Source organism: Drosophila bipectinata, chromosome 3R, assembly GCF_030179905.1.
Source record: "Drosophila bipectinata strain 14024-0381.07 chromosome 3R, DbipHiC1v2, whole genome shotgun sequence".
Classification (NCBI taxonomy): Eukaryota; Metazoa; Arthropoda; class Insecta; order Diptera; family Drosophilidae; genus Drosophila; species Drosophila bipectinata.
Genome location: NC_091739.1, coordinates 14,199,531 through 14,212,836, shown reverse-complemented (window position 1 = coordinate 14,212,836; position 13,306 = coordinate 14,199,531). Strand labels below are relative to the sequence as shown.

General features: G+C 42.7%; 1 protein-coding gene and 1 long non-coding RNA gene across 3 annotated transcripts in view; one reads left to right on the top strand and one right to left on the bottom strand.

Moving 5' to 3' along the window:
- Positions 1-13,306, bottom strand: part of LOC122321574 (uncharacterized) — a 90,729-nt gene that overhangs the window by 67,776 nt on the left and 9,647 nt on the right. The gene's annotated exons all lie outside the window — the stretch shown is intronic.
- Positions 6,380-12,495, top strand: LOC138926664 (uncharacterized). Its single transcript, XR_011443276.1, has 4 exons — positions 6,380-6,573; positions 11,442-11,782; positions 11,841-12,148; positions 12,217-12,495. It is a non-coding gene; the product is annotated as an uncharacterized lncRNA (long non-coding RNA).

The window sequence follows — 13,306 nt, the reverse complement described above, 5'->3', positions numbered from 1 at the left end:
GGCGACTAAAAATAAATGCCGTCTTTTAGCCAAGGCGCTCAGGGACCACTTTTCGGGGCGTGAGTGGGTGTTGGGGTTGGTAGAGCCCACTAGCTAGTAGAGCCCATAGACGTGTGTGCGTTGCGCATTTTAATACAATTTAATGCCCCATCGTGTGCCACCTCGACCTCCGACCGACATCCTGGCCCGCAGCTTCCATCAACAATCGAACGCGATAGCATCGGGATTGGGGCCGCCAGGAACTGGTATTGGGACGGCGATTGAGATTGAGATTGGCAGGATTCCGGCACACAGGCCGTACAGGAGGCTGACGAAAACCGAATTTCCGGGCCACTACCAAAGCCGTATTTTTATTGGAAAACGTTTATCCCGGAAAAGTCCCAACCTCGAAGTAAAGACGTGCCTTGGCTTGGAAAACTCTCCTGTACAGTGGTAGAGATTGGTTTCTTTTTTTGAAAGAAAATAGGGGTTTTTAACTTAGAAAAATATTAATAATATTTAATACTGCTAAACGAACTCATTTTAATATTTCACTAACTTATAGCTCACAAAGACCAACCCGAAATATTTGCTTCAGGATTTCAATATATAATTTCTTGTATCTGATTTCTTAGGATTCACTGTCGGAGGGCTGTTAGCTAATTAGGTTTCCCCCACGCACCCAATCCACTGTGCTCCCCGCCAAACCAGCTTTTGTTTTCGGCCTCGCCATTTAAGACACAAACGACGGAATTAGTTTTCCGTTTCGTTGGCATTTCAGATGCCGGGCATTATCCCGGGCCCATCCGCCCCCTCCGTGGATATCCTCCCACTCCAGACTCTCCTGTCATTCCATTCCCGAATGCCCATCTTCTCATCATTATGCGCTCCAGAGCTTTTCGGGATTTTCTACTTCATTGCTATTATCGGCCCCAGTGAATGGAAACAGCGTGGATGGGGTTATGCGGGGTCTCATCTGGAATCGCACTAATTTGACTCGGGACTAGCTCCACCCACCGTCTATCACCCAAACCATCCTGTGAGGCGTGTGTAGTTGTCGTTGCTCCGATTTTATGATGATGAGTTCAGAGTTCGGGCATGTTCTGCATTAATCGCATTACTTTATGCGGAAAAGGAGAAGCGGCAGCAACTTGGCCCAGCAACAACCTGGTCTCCAGCCGGGTAAAGAGTTCGATCTGCCTTGGATTCCCAGGGATTTCATAATGTCCTCGCATAACTGCGATAGGCCATAAAAAAAAGAGGTCAAGCCAATGACCCTGGGACAGATTTCGAATGAAAACGAGAGCACAGTTTCGATCAAATTTATTGCTGCCGGATGACCTTCGACACTGCCGAAAGGATTCAAATTTCATATTTCATGCCCTCGCCAGGGTTTTCTACTCAACTTCTGGGTTTCAGTTTCTCAGTTTCAGAGTCTCGGTCTGTTTCGGGGCCAATAAAAGCATTAATGACCATAACAAACGCCTTTGTGCCGGTGCAGCGCGGTTTGCCTCGAGGTCGTTTATCCCGCAGCGTATTTGGTGCGCGCATCTCGAGAAACAATGACATCCTGACCCTGCTCGGATACCTCTGATCCTACGCATTATCGATGTTTGTTCTTAAAGATTGGCCTACGTAGTCTACAATCTCCCGGGCACTCGGAGAAAAAATAAATATCTATCTTTATGTGATTCAATCGTTAGCCCTTTTAAGGTCATTTTTTAAATATCGTTTTCTAAAATTTATCTTGGTGTGTCTTGTGCAGTTTTTATATATTTTTGTTAAGCATCTGTTTCTGAATTCTGTCCCTGGGCCTCATAACTGCCACTGAGTTATGCGAGGCTGGGACCCAAGATAAACCCGTTCCGCCTCCCTCGCTCCCGACTTGAACTCATTTAATCCTTGAAATGGGAATGCTTTAAGCCGCTTCTGGCTGCTCGCTGGTTAGAAATTCTATTTTATGCTTGGGTTCCCATCGCCATCGCTATAGCCATCGTCTGCCAGCGATTCAGCCAGCCAAATGGCGATGGCATCTTGCCATGCAATTCGAGCCAGGGGCGTGGATGTGGCTTTGGATATGGATGAGGTTGAGGTTGAGTTTGAGGATGTTGATGTGGATGTGGATGTGCCGGAGGGTGTGGATCCTGCTTGGCTGCCCCAATCGGGCTGGGTTTCTAAGTTTTTTCGCCGACAATTTTATGCATGCCTTACACTGCTATAATATTTTTAATTAAATAAAAGAAAGGTTTACAATAAGAGTGGCTCGCAGAACAATGAAGACTGTAAAGGCAAGCCTGGTAGGTAAGCCTTTCAAGTATATTAAAATTTATGACTAGTCCATAATTTTCTTTCAGTGCATTTGTAATTTGAGCCAGAGAAAGAGCCAAATGTGAAAAACTGGAAAAAGGGCAAAAAATGTAAAAGGAGAAAAGAACGAAACAAAAAAATAAAAGCTGCTGCTCGACGACGTCGACATAAAACTTGCAAAATAAGTTTCGCATGTTTCAGCAAACTCAGGTGAGCAGAAAAGGGCGGAAAAGCCAGGGGTGGGCGTGGATTTGCAAAGGGCAAAGGCTCACTGGGGGAAGGGGCAGTGCCAGGTAAGGGTAAGGGTCTTTCGGTTCCTTCAATATGCAGCAAATATTCTTCAAACGGCTCTGACGTCGGCTCCATTTTATATGCCAAGTGCTGTGGGTGGTGCTGGGGCGAGGTCTGGTCCGCCCACCTTAACGCCAGCCATCCCTGCCACCCACCGCCTTCCCCCGCTCACCATCCATCTAGGTAAATGAGAAGATGGTCGCCAGTAAGCCGTGGCACGGGACGAAGCACGAAATGTACTCCAATTTAATCAAGAATTCTATTCTGTAAATTACTTGCACAAAAACACGGGGACCTGCCTTGGTAGAAGGTCGAGCGGGGCCAGAAAAAAGGGTGGGGATGGGAAACAGCCTTCTTTTCGGAGCGCGAATTTCCATTTCACGGAACAAAAACGTAAGGTACGTACGGAATTACCTGTAGTTGGAGCCGTAAAGCTTTAGAAGTCCGGAAAGGAAGGAGAGATATTTTTTCCAAAAGTACAGTGTCAGTGCCTGAATGTTGAATACCTGAGTGGTGAAGCTAAATGGAAATCCATGGTTTCTTTTTACATATTTTGTCCATAAACATCCCGATATATTGTATTAGAAACTCTCCTCTAACAACAAACTGAACTGATTAACAAAAGTAAACATTTAACTAATGTTCATAATCAGGTTGATAATGAAAGATGTCGTGTTGGGTCTCTGGATGCCATTAAATAAACATGAAAGATCTAACAATGCGATAGCAGGTGGAAACAACTGTTGGAAACCATATCATGTCAGAGTCGGTCTTTTTTTTTATTCACACTTTTCGGGTAAAGTAAGCTCTTTGAATTCAATTCCCCGGGCTGGGAGTTTTCTTTGCCCTCGAATCGATTGGTGGAAGCACTTTCCCCAAAAAGCATTCCATCGGAAACTGTAAAAATATGCCGGCTCCCCAGTTCTTGAAATGCATAAATTGGTATTCGAACACTCAGGCCCCTTCGGAAGATGAAGTCAGTGGGGAAAACGAATTCCGAAAGATGTATGGGGAGGGAGATGGATGGCCGACCGGCGTTGTTATTGAAATAAATTATTATAAATAAATACGCCAGTCGAATTTATGAAGTCGTAGTTGTCGGCTATGACGTTATGGTGTTTTTCTTTCCTCGGTCTGTTTGCCGGAGTTCGAGTGGTCTTGTCCGTTGCGGGGAATCCAGTGCCATTACTTTTGTTTATGTTCGCCGGTGAAGAGGCCTGGCCAAATGCGACGTGGAGCGCCGTTAAAACAAACAGCTTATTACGCCAAAAGAGAGTGCCCGGCAATGGACAGCGGACTCTGGACAGTCGGACAATGGCCTGGGGCGCCAATGACAGCCATTGATAACTGAAGAAGTTGAGTGGGGCGAGATGGAGGCCATGACTTTTGAATTTGTTTATCTTTCGTTTGTCAACATGATGTCGATTTCCGTCCGTCCGTCCGTTTGTTTATTTGTTTGTCTTCGATGCCTGTAAACATTGCGCCGCCAATTGAATTCGTTTCAATTTATTTACTGCACAGCGAAAGGAAAGGAAACTTTGTGGGGCCACACTTTTATGGCAGGGCTAAAAAAGACCAAAGAAGGTGGAGGCGGCATGCCACTGACAGTTCAATTAGAAAACGGAATAGGCTGAATGCCAAAACACATTCATCCGACACGGGGGCCAGCTGCTGTCGCGGCCAGGAGCCTCGTATTTGGTGACAGGGCGCCGGAGGGACAGGACGACATTAATTGCGACTGGAGACAGCGTTGGGCAATCATTTAGCTTCGCTTTTTATGGCACAGAGATTCAAATAGTTTTGAACTTTTCGCATCTCGGAGGATTCTTGATGCCGGGCCAAAACTAGAAACTCCCATAAGAAAGTTTACGATGCGAGATCCGAGATGTGCACAGCGCATATGTAAATACACAGTGGCGAATCAAAAAAGTTGTGTCCGGGGGTCGGTGGGCCTCAATTAAAGGCCTCTTAATTGTCGAGACCTCAATGGGGGGAACTCGTCGACGTCGGTGAGTTTCCAGAAAATTTACTTTGAATTTAATCAGCAATCGCAATGGGGCGGGCCTGACAACTCGACAAGTATTTGTGTGCCAGAATGTCCTAGCCCCAGCTCTCTTATTATTCCTTACCAAAACTTTGTCTTTGTCAGCTTGTCTTAGGGGGAGGTCAAGTGGCTTCTATTGCGTTTTTCGCAGTGCAACATTGCAAAGGGTTCGCCCCGGTTCTTGGCAACATTTCGTTACGCTTCCTTGGCAGCCGGAATTGCTTTGCCCAATAACGCGCAGCGAAATTCGCTTGGCTCCAACAGCGCTGTCAGCGATCTGTGGCTTTTACGACGAACCACCCTCCACACCCAGCCCCCTCAATCCTGGGCCACTGCACCGCCTTGCCAGTCCTTGTTCGCGTTTTAAGCGTCGAGGCAACAAAACTGGAAATGCAACCAGCGCGAAATTGCACAAACAGCGGCAAGGAGCCAAGTCGGGAGTGGCTAGAACATCATTTGCTGCAGGGGGGCTTTAACTAAAGAGGGGGAGGGTGGATGGACTGACTGTAGTTGGCTGCAAGTTGGTAGTGGGGACTCTTTCACTGAGAACTCGACCAGAGGCGCCAGTTGGCTAAGCGCATATAAAAAAGTTTAGCTGGTTTAAGGTGGGGCTCCAATGAAATCATTTACAGCTGCAGCGCAGGGAGCTGCCGAAGCCACTGAGTTTGGGTATCGAAGGACACAGGACAACAGGTTAAAGGATTTGGATTGGAAATTTTCTTAAAATAAGTTTATAATATTTAGATTCAAGCCTAATATAAATATTTATCAGACAAATTCTTAGTAAGTACTATAGATATTTAGATAATGCTTCTGGTTTGAAAAAATTAAAAAAAAAATTTTATTTTTGAAAGGGATGTCTAGAACGAATAATAGGATGTTTAGTTTAATAATATAGGTTCTAAGATGTGTAAAATTCCTACATTATTTAACCAACTGAGTATTTAAACCTCAAAATTCATAAAAATGTTCTTAGCCTTGTTAATAAGTGTTGTATCCACTGGCAAATCGATGGCTGAAATAAAACCGGCTAAAAGCAAAAGCAAAAAAAAACTGCAGATCTCTGGGTGGACAGGAAAAAGTTAGATATAGTTGGCACAACATATAGAAGTGTGTGTGTTTGCCTCTAAGTGGGTGTATGCAGTGGGCGTGGCATTTGTCGTGACTCGGTGACTTATTACTTTTCATGCTGCTCTCGTTTCGTTCCGTTACGTTTCTGTCCCGTTGAAGGAGGATGCTGTCAAATGAAGTCGTAAAAAGATTGGGCAAAAAAAGTTTTTTGTGGGCCACTCGCAGAAATACATGCATATAAAAATGGCAAAGTTGGGATTAGTTTCATCAAGGATAAGCCAAATGGCTGGACATGCCGGGCATGCTGGAGCATATAAACAGGCCATGGCATAAGGACTCAGGACTCAGGACTCTGTACTCTGGACTCTGGTATCCTCGTTGTCCTTTTGACCATTTTGCTATTTGCGCGAAAAACTTTTTATGCAGTTGGTGTCGGTTGATGTTTGTGGCATTCTGGCAGCATTACGTAAATGATCCATCCCCCACTCCCCCCCAACTACCACCTCAAACATATATGTTTGTTTGCTTGGTTGTGTTACCTTTATGGACGCACCACATCTCCGGTCCTTGGGAAAAATGTCATCTAAGCACGTTTGCAGGATCTGCATAATTTATGTTTGCATGTACGTATAGTATACTTCGTAGGTGTACTACCCCGGTTTCAGTTTCCGTTATGTTGGTGGCTGCTGTGGCGGACTGTGCCGGATTACCCTAGAAAATTAGGTTTCCCATTTGATGGAGGACGCGGAGAGTGTCGCTCGCATAAAAACCCGGCACGACCTGTCCGCCATCTTCATAACTCCCGGACGGGGGCAGCGACACGTGGAGAGGTGGTTCCTTGGGGGCGGTGCTGCATGCCCAAATGAATTTATATATGTATGGTAGGTATATATATTTTTGTGCCCGTTTTATGACTAATATCTTGGAATATATATCTCTCTGGGCAAACGGCGAAGCCCGGCGACTGACAGCAGCCGCCGCACTATCCATCACCACCCCCATACTCTGCCCCACACCCAAGCACACACGGTGGCATATTTTGCAGCGCTGTGAAAAATAAAACAGCAAAATAAACCCGGCCAAACAGAGACTAAAATAAAAAAAACACAGAAAATAATAATAAGGGAAAACACCGAGAAAACAAGTATAAAATTTGTTTTTCCAACATTTGTCAACGATGGCGCGATGACGATGACACGAGCTGACGCAGAGCATGGCGTCCATTTTCATCCTCATCCCCCCATTCCATTGCCAGCTCAGATCCCATTCCTGATCCCCGGCCTTCTGCCTTCTATATGTATAGCCCCGCGGCGTGTCATTGTCGTTGTTTTGCATGTGACGAGCTCTCGAAGTGCTAGCCTCCTCGCAGTCCACATTCAGAGCCCCCTTCCTGCCCATTCCAGGTGCCCCAGGGTCGCATCACAGTGGCACAGTGGTAAGTTAAGGTTTTTAAAAAGAGATTTTTTTTTAAATAAATTTAGATATAAGCTCCTTAAAATATCAAATAGATACTATTCAGGAAATCTACTACTTACAGTATATATAAAATCTTTTGGATAAGTAAGTTAACTAAAGAGAAAAAATTATTAAAAGAAATATCTTCCTTTCCTGACATAATGGGTGTTTCTTTATAAATATTTTTAGAAAAAGGATACACCAAAATAACCTGGCTAACCTTTTTTAAAATTGCCTAAAATATTCAATTCTTAAGCCACTGTTATTCCCTTGGCAGCATTTTGGGGCACAAGCGGACCGCCGCACAAGTTGCAGCTTTATAGATATATTTTTTGTGTTTTTTGTATTTTGCAGTTGGACGGACTCCTCCGCGCTCCGGTTGGTCTGACGACTTGGTCTCTAAAGGGGGGTCGTTGGAGGGATCGCCCAGCCGGAGTGGAGCGGAGCGGAGCAGAGCTCTTTGGTTATGCATGTCGCATGAGCAATAACAATATTTCCTCCGCTTTCGCAGTCGCTGCTGCTTATTCTTTTCGATTTGCTTATTCTCATTGGGGTTTTTTCAGTTTTTTTTTCTGCTTCTGAATTCTTATTTTTTACGTTTTTTATTCGCTTATTTGCAGGGATCATGATATGCACCCAAAAAAAAAAAACAAAAAATAATAATCATGGGAAGGGGCGTGGTGGGAATGGAAACACATGTATTTTGCCTTACAGGGGGAAAAAATGAAATACAAAATTTAAAATTTATGTACATGTATTTCCATTCTTTATTCGCATCCACACATGTGTGTGGGCCGTCACTGCCCGTATCCACACCCGTATCTGTCTCTGCAAACGTATCTGTATCTGTGGCTTTGTCTGGGTCCGTGCATTCCAATTCTGCATGAGCAGACCAAATCCCCGCGTCCGATATGACATCCAACTCTGTTTCTTTCTAGGTGGGGGCACATCATAACTTTCTGCCCCATTCCGTCCGTCCTGGTTGCCATAAACGAAATCCAAGGGAACGCGACACGTTTCGCTGATGTTCAATGTTCGTAAATTGAAAACAACAAAAAGCAAAATATTGAAATTTTCGCTGTGCTCTGAATATTGAGTTTGGTTTTCAGAAAATATTACTGCTGCTGCCAAAGGCCATCAAAAATTGGCGTAAACTTGGCGACTGTGGCGACCACCGGAAATGGAAAACCCCAGTATGACGCCAGCCATTGACAACAAACTTGCTTATGTGTTGAAAGGATTTACGTCCAAATATATATGACTATCTGCATTGAGTGCAATCTGGATAAAGTGTTAATTTTGTGTATGATATGCAGAAAAATTAAAGAAAATTTTAGTATTGCATTACGAGATGCAATACCATCTCTACCTATCTCTAAAGCTTCTATCTTTCTCATTATTTATCTGTCCTTCGAGACGAATACCTTAAAAGAATTGTATATTTATTTCCCATCAATCTGGATTAAAATCTAAAAACTTTTGGTGATCCCTTTTTTTTAAATTTCCCTGTCCCCTTTCTCTATAGCCCCTTTTAAAATATTGAAGAATCGCAGGACATGAATACCATTTTGAGAAGTACATATATCTTTATTATGGTTTATTCAATCTTTGAGCCGAATACCTTAAAAGATTTATAAATCGATTTCCTAATCTGAATTAAAACATATAATAAAAATTTAGGATACGTTTTTTGTCAATTTCTTTAAATTATTCAATAATAACAAGGAATTTAAGAAATCCCTTGTTTATCCCTTGTTTTTGAATAACACCTGGTATGAAAATATGGTGCACTGAAGAGTCTACATCTTTTCATTAATCATCGGAAACTATGAAACTACTAAGCATTAAACATTTTTTAACCTTATTATATCTAAAGTATTTGTTCACCTCTTTAAAACATAAACTTCTACCATATATCTTCCATATTTCGTGGTTTCGTTTAGATATGGCCCACTTTGAATCGTGAATGCTGGCACTCTGATTCTGTCTCAATAATGCCCGGCTTGGGAATATTACATCAGCTGCCCGCATTTGGGAACCCCATCACGCACTGCCCCTTTCGCTAGCCCCTAAGCCCCTCTGTCAGTCACCATCGCAAGCCTTTGATATGTGAGAAATGATTGGCGCAGACCGCTTATAGAAGCGAATGTCTCGGGACCGCTAATTGAGCGCTTAGCCAGCCGATTGCATTCGATTTCCATTAAGAGTCGACCGGAGACGGTTATGGGTCCCCTGCCTCCCCAGCCCCTTCCGTGAGCCATCGAACAGCGAATGCAAAGTGGAGAGCCCGCTCGAATTAAAATTGAATCATTATTGAAATTCGTTTGTCCTCGTTCCGTTCGACTGGCCATTAAAATGGATGGCGATGCCGGCGGAGGGTTAAAGCCAACCAGGCAGCCAGCCAATGGCGGCTTCCAGAGTGTATTTGCATTTGGCAAATTGTAAAAATTTAATTCGCATATCATGCGCGATAATCAGCGACGTACATTATAAAACCATAAAATCGCAAAGCGCTGCCATAAATGCTCCGGGAGAGCTGGATAGCTGGATGGGAGGGGGCAGCATGATTTTGGTGTGGGGTGGCTGGTGGAAGGGCAATTGTCGCATGCGGCGGCCAGTGACAATAAATATCCGTTTATATGGTAATTGTGACTGTAAGCTTGCTTCTAACTTTCAGTTTGTCTGCCGACTGCCTGGCGGAAATTTGCATTTCTGCACAGCTGCCAATGGCGGAATATGCAGACCAGGATTGCCAAATGGCATATTTATTTTATTGCCCTGCCAATGGGTATCGGTATCCTATGGCTTGGAATCCGAAAAGTCTATACCCCCACCGCCACCACCTTACTTTAAATTTCACATTAAATCTAGGACCAAGGCAAAATGGCGTCGTCAGGCATAAAATCTGTTACAACACCGGAAAAGGTGCACGACATGATGAATGGCGAGGGAGGCGGATCTTGAGGTGGATGAGGAAATGGGGCAGGAGTCCCGAGGCCCGGGTTTAATTTTCATGTCCATTAACCAAGCAAAATGGATACGCTCGGTAACGAGCGAAAGGATAAGCGAACCGGCCAGGCATGTCCTGAATTTTGATAGAACCATACTGGGGCGGGGTTTTGGAGTTCGAAACTGGAGCCAATGCGGGTATAAATTCAAATAAAGTTAAACGAAGCCCATCAGTGCACAGGGAGAAATATTTATCGGAATGAAAACCTACTCAGAAAATTATTTAGTTTATAAAGAAACCTATTCCTAAACCTACTAAACCTAACCAACTCAAGTGGCTCAAGAAACCTATGAGTGCAGCTTACTAAAGATTAATGCTTAGAAGAATGCTTATAATTCCTTGTCATTAGAATGAATAAAGAATGTGATAGAATGCTTGTCATTGAAGACTATAAATTATAGAATTTATATATCAATTTGCAAAAAATATAAATAAATTTAAGGCAATGATTTTAGAAACTTATCTAACCAAACCAGTTAGTTTTCAAATCTATTCTCAACTAATTACTCGAATTGGTTTGAAAACAAAGCTTCAATGATATACTATAGAACAGCTATCAGGCATATATTTTCTTTCTCTGCACTCTGAAGGATGGCGTTTGTGGGTTTGGTAGGCGGCCATGAAAATTATCAAAGCGTGTTATTACGGCCAACGAAGCGCAACGCGATGCCAACTCAAGTGGCTGCCTTCTGGAGGATAAACACGATTTTTCAGTTGGAGCTGGAGCTGGATCTGGGAATGCTGATGAAAATGAAGAGGACGTGGATTCTGGATATGGACATGGATGGAAATGGGAATGGGGATATTGGATGAGGGTTCTTGTGAGTGAGCAATAGCAACAGCAGCCACTTGTGGTGTGTGGCTGGAAAATAAATTTGTTTTTTCTTCGGGTCCCTCACGCACGCAAAATAATCAAACGGAACGCATCAAATTGGTGAAAGGGATAAATAAAAACAACAAAATGGTTGTCGATTTTTAAAAATACCCCAGTGCTTCAAACCCATATAACCCCAACCCACTTCCGCCCACTTTAGATATCGTTGAGTCAGCCCAAAAAAAAAATGGAAACAAAATTGTAACGAAAGAGGTACACAGGTTTGTTCTATAACTTTAAGGCACAGTGTACCAAGCTAAGAATTAAATTAAACTTTAATAAAATATGTTAAGGAAAGGTCTTTGCCATCAAGTCGAAATTATTTTTAATGTCTTTCTTTTTTTGTTTTAAATAAAACTTTATAAATAGAATAAACATTTTAGAAGAAAGACTCACCCCACTGTTTCCAGCTCCCCCTGATTTTTGATGGCCCAGATGAATTTCGCTGAAAATGCTCGCCCACCTAATAGGCCGAAACGGACGGAAATCGACCTCTAACTCCACGTGTCTACTTCAAACGCCCAGTTCCTCACATCCCAGAAATTGAAGTGGAGCGGAGGAATACAGGGCGTTGGGTTTCAATTTATCGCTCCAGCCATTGCCGAGTAAATCCCGGTGGAGCGGTTTTTAGGGATTTTTAAAATAAAATTTACGGATTAAGTTATTGTGCAACGTATGTATATACTCGGATATCCATGCATGGCTCCCATGGACTCCTGGGAAACGGAGTATACGAGAAGGGGGCGTGACGGTAAGGTCGATTACGTTTTACAGCGCAAGCATAAAAGTTGATTGAAAATGCTTATTAGATGCAAGATTAGATGCGATATGCATCAGAGACCCGGCCAGAGAGGACCAGGCCAGGGCAATCCCGATTCGAGAATCAGAGTCAAGCATAAAAGTATCCAGGAGCTGCGACGTGAGCAAATTTAGCTCTGGATTTTATATAGCCCCCGGACAGGATGTGGAGGCGGGACTGGAGATTCAGGATGGTGGCAAACTTAATTGAAATGTCATGGTAGAAAACTGTAAAGTTTCGAAAACCCAAAAGACGCTGAAAGGGCGGGCAAAAGGTGCGAAAGCAAAAATTAAGTCCACAAAAATTTACAACCGGCAGGTAATCTCATTAAGTCCGGATAATATTCCCACTCGGCGCGCGTCAGCCCCAAATTGAACATTTTCTAGACTCCCCCAAACCAAAGCGAAAAAAAACAAAATAAATAACCACAACGGAGCCAGAGGAAAACAACAAAATCATTTAGCCTGGAAAGAAGGCCACTAAAAAGTTGCTTTTGATAACACGGCTCATCAAAATTTCATCTACAAGAAAAAACTTTTTAAAACAACAAATTTAAAAGAAAAAGCCACACACAGCGTCCTCCTCCGTCCTCCTTCGATGACTCGACCCCGAATCAAGGGCCTTGGGGCCTCCAGAAAACTCATCTAAATTGTGGAATGGCAGAATCGTCTTCAGGGAATACTATGAAGAACTTTGGTTACTCTTTTAAAAGGTTTTCTTAAATACATTTATTGTAAAATATATTATAATGTAAGTCCATAAAATTACCTAAATAAATAACTCTAGATATGACTAGTACTGTAAAGATTTTACTACCATAAGAGTATTTTTATCATGCTAAGTTTTCAGCCAATTTTATGAAAAGTTCATAACAAACCATAGTCTCAACTGCCAAAGAGAAAGAATAATTGACCAGTCCAGAAACAAAATTAAACAGATTCCACAGAAAGCCAAACATTATTGGTTGCCTCAAAAATTTGGTCAGCACCCACAAAACATTCCTCTTTCCGGCTAGTTCGTTAACTTTCCGGAATTGTGGTCTCCATCAGCAGTTAATAAAAAAATGTTAACGTTTCAAGGCATTGGGGCTCGGGAGCTACAAAGTTAAATGGAAAAAGTTTTTGGCCCGAACTAAAAGTAAGAGTTTATTAACCGCAAGTAATTTATAGAGAGAAGCCTGAGGCCTACAATTTTAATTATTTCATAGCTTCTGTACATAATGCTATTTTTTTTTTTTAATTTTTAATCATTAGTTAATTGGTATGTATGGAGAAGCACTCAAGGTGTGAGATGTCATATCATTAGGAAATAAAAAATATATTTACCAATTCATTTAACATGGCACAACAATTTTTATGACAATATTGTATGAAGGCAATATTCAATAATTGCTGTACTCCATACTAAATATTTTTTATAGGTTTGGGTACGACACTACCAGCAGTTGGTACACTTGAAGAAATTAGTGTTTGTTGC